Genomic DNA, 4,096 nt, shown 5'->3' on the forward strand with positions numbered 1-4,096 from the left:
CACAATAAAAGAAAAACAAAAAAAGGGGACCAAACAGGGACAGAAGCCACCCCCCGAAAACGGGGACCCCCGCAAAGCCCCAGGCAACAAACTGCCGGGCGGGGGAAAAACCCCTTTTTAGGCAGAAACCCGCAACCCGGGGCCGGGGGAGGCGGTGTCGACCCGGGGGGGTTAGAAGGAGATGGAAAAAAATAGAAAAAATTTTTTTTTGTAAATTCTTTGTAGATTTCGGGCATAGCAGGACGCTGCGGCATTACAAGGCCAGCAGGACGTAGCAGGACGTAGCAGGACGTTACAGGACGTTGCAGTGAACCTGGCATCACAGAACGTGTAGCGGGACCATGGCGACAGCTGCTACCCTGATTTCGGAGCCTCTCTGATCCAAGGAACATGCTGGTGAGAAAACAGTTTTTTAGAACCAAATCAGGTCTTTTAAGGAAATTTTAAGTGTTTTAATCACACCGGGGGTCCGGTGCCCGTGCCCGTGCCCCTAACCCTAACACTAGCCCAACTGAAACCATCCTGTTGTTATTCTCCTAAACCCAACCTTCCCGTGTTTTTCCCAAGTCCCGTTATTGCTTTCCTAAACCCAACTTTCTATTGCTTTCCTAAACCTGACCGCCCCATTGTTGTCCCGCGTGTCATGGTAACGTAAGCCCAGACACAAGCCTTTCCTTACCTTAAAGGGGTCGTGTTCATTTCACAGAATTAATGGTCACAAACTGTTAACAACTTACTACATGGTGGTGGTGGCACCGAATGTGTGAAAATTCTGTGTGGCCACAACGGAAAACAATGCCAATGTAAAGTCAATAAGAAATGACGTCCTAAACCCAACCATTTTTGATGGAAAAATTCAAGTTTGAATTTTAGTAAAAGGTTTGCATCAAAAGTATTCTGTTGTCCAATGTAATTAGAAAGCTGCATCTGGCAGGGTAGCCATAGAAAGACCCAATGTCAAACTACTTTACCATTGCCTTTCAAATCAGTGACAGATTTCTGTGCATTTCCGTGATGAAAAATTGCTAAAAAGCAGTTTTAAGTGGCTCCTTGGTCTAGCGGTATGATTCTTGCTAAGGGTGCGAGAGGTCCCGGGTTCAAATCCCGGACGAGCCCAAAGGGCAAAATGGGGTTGATACCTAATTGAGCATTTGAAGTCCAGCTTAGAATCAAGTCCATCCAGATAACTGACAGCAGGTGCATGGTTTCGTGTAGAATATTTGTTAATAATGCTTATATTTAGGGCCCGAGCGCCAACAGCGCTCGGGCCCTAAATGTAATGTAATAATACATATGTAGCATGGCAGGGCGGACATAAAACTCCATGGTAGCCCCCCCCCCCCCCCTAAACCCAACAGGGAAATCCGCCATTTAGTTTTGAACGTGCGAAATTAGTGCGATTTTGGCCATTTCCACATGTTGTACTTTAACGAACTCCTCCTAGAGCTTTCGTCCGATCAGCTTCAAACTTGGTGTGTGTCACCTTAACATGTTAACGATGAAAAGATATTGAAAGAAAAACTTTTCGTCATAGGGCGTGGCTGTGGCGTGGCGGCCATTTTGTGCGATTCGCCACCAAAACAGGAAGTGGGTGTAACTTGAGCGTACGTTGTCCGATTAGCTCTAAACTTTTCACGATTCATCAGAGTCCGCCCCTGACGACATCTAAACGCCGCTTTTGGCTTAAAGTCATAGCGCCCCCTAGTGGCAACAGGAAGTAGGTCTAAAAGACAAGGTGCTATACTTTAACGAACTCCTCCTAGAGATTTCATCCCATCAACTTCCAACTTGGTGTGTATCATCCTAAGATGTTACCAATGAAAAGTTATTAAAAGAAAAACTTTTCGTCATACGGTGTGGGCGTGGACAACCTGGACAAGCTCGTGGGCACGTACAGCTGCCACAGGAAGACGGCGCGCTGGCCCTTCGCCGTCTTCCACAACATCCTTGACGTGTCTGCCTACAACGCCTTTGTGCTGTGGCGAGAGCTCAGGCCCGAGTGGATGCGCGGCAAGCTCAACAAGAGGAGGGCGTTCCTCGAGCAATTGGGAAGGGCGCTTGTGAATCCGCTCATCGAGAGACGGCGGCGTCTGCCTCGCACGGACGTGTCTGCCGCACTTGTCAAAGCCGTCGTCACAGCGAGGAAGTCCTGTGGTGGTGGTGGTGGTGGCGACGGCACAGTCACAAGGGGCCTAGAGGAGCAAGGGGATTCTGAACTGGACACACCAAAGGTGCAAAGCAAAAGGAAGCGGTGTCAGCTCTGTCCAGAAAAAAAGGACCGCAAATCACACATCGTGTGCGGTGGCTGCAAGAGATACATCTGCGGGAGCTGCACGCGGGCCTTCTACTGTGCAGACTGTATTTGCCCTTAGCCTTTTGGCCCGCGTGGACGAGGCCCCGAACAAACCTTGAATCTGTTTGGAACACACACACACACACACACACACACACACAAACAACCCTGGGTCCCAGGGACCCGAATGGCGAGGCTGAGGCCTCAAGGGTAGGAGAAAGATGACATCGAACAAGGATGTGTCCTCGGGACCCCGGAGGATGAGGGCGCCACTGCAGTGGTGGGACATACGTATAATGGCATGGAACATAAAACAGGGGGTCTCTTTCAGGGTACTCTAAAAAGGCATCCTGGCGTTATTCCAGCTTCATTCCAAGTCTGGAGGAGACATCACCTATCCAGTGTGTCTCTCACGTAATTTCAGAGCATTCTGATGTACGTTTTTAAAATAAAGGGCTTAAAAGTAAAGTTATATTGACGTTTTATCAGGCTGTTAAAGGCATGTTTAACTCTCCTTCATGCATCTCTAAAATGTATTCCTACTGTTAAGGCAGGTTTATTCCGACTATGGGTTAGACACTACATATTTATTGGGTCACTCAGGTAATTTAGGACCATTCTGATGTAGGATATTAAAATCAAATCCTAGAATATGAAATAAATATTACAATTTAAACTTTTTCAGTCTGTTAAAGGCATATTTTTCTCTTATTCAGGCTACTCTAAAAATGAATCCTGACGTTATTACAGCTTCATTCCAAGTCGGGGGAGACATCACCCATCCAGTGTTTCTCTCACGTAACTTCAGAACATTCTGATGTATGGTTTTAAAATTAAGGGCTTAAAAGTAAAGCTATATTGACGTTTTATCAGGCTGTTAAAGGCATGTTTTTCTCTTTTTCAGGCAACTCTAAAATGGATTCCTACTGTTATGATATGTTCATTCCAACTATGGGTTATACACTACATATTTATTGAGTCACTCAGGAAATTTAGGACCATTCTGATGTAGGATATTAAAATCAAAGTCTAGAACATGTAATAAATATTACAATTTAAATCTTTTTCAGGCTGTTAAAGGCATATTCTTCTCTTTTTCAGGCTACTATAAAAAGGAATCCTGACGTTATGCCAGCTTCTTTCCAAGTCTGGGGTGGACGTCACCTATCCAGTGTGTCTCTTAGGTAATTTCAGAGCATTCTGATGTACGGTTTTAAATAAAGGCCTTAAAACCAAGGCTATATTGACACTTTTTCAGGCTGTTAACCCTTGTGTTGTCCTTCGGGTCACGGGGACCCGTGCAGTTTTACCCATAGTGTGGTCCTTTGGGTCCCCGGGACCCGTGGCATTGTCCTTTGGGTCCAGGGGACCCTTGACGTGGTCCTTTGGGTCCCAGGGACCCGTGGCATTGTCCTTCGGTTCCCTGGGACCCTTGACGTTGTCCTTTGGGTCCCAGGGACCTGTGGCATTGTCCTTCGGTTCCCTGGGACCTTTGCCGTTGTCCCTCAGCTCACAGGGACCCTTGATGTTGTCCTACTGGTCCCTGGAACCAAAGCATTGTCCTTCGGGTCCCGGGGACCCATGGTATTTTCCTTCGGGTCCCCGGGACCCATGGCATTGTCCTTCGGGTCCCTGGGACCCATGGCATTGTCGTTCGCGTCACCAGGACACTTGACGTTGTCCTACGGGTCCCCGGGACCAATGGCATTGCCCTTTGGGTCCCCGGGACCCATGGCATTGTCGTTCGGTCGGGACCCTTGCAGTTTTACCCATCGTGTTGTCCTTCGGGTCCCGGGGACCCGT

The 4,096-nt window shown here is 47.7% G+C and overlaps 1 non-coding gene across 1 annotated transcript; it reads left to right on the forward strand.

Moving 5' to 3' along the window:
- The first annotated feature begins 1,044 nt into the window (after positions 1 to 1,044).
- Positions 1,045 to 1,116, forward strand: trnap-agg (transfer RNA proline (anticodon AGG)). The gene has a single exon. It is a non-coding gene; the product is annotated as a tRNA-Pro (tRNA).
- The last annotated feature ends 2,980 nt before the right edge of the window (positions 1,117 to 4,096 follow it).

Source organism: Etheostoma spectabile, chromosome 5 (assembly GCF_008692095.1).
Source record: "Etheostoma spectabile isolate EspeVRDwgs_2016 chromosome 5, UIUC_Espe_1.0, whole genome shotgun sequence".
Taxonomy (NCBI): Eukaryota; Metazoa; Chordata; class Actinopteri; order Perciformes; family Percidae; genus Etheostoma; species Etheostoma spectabile.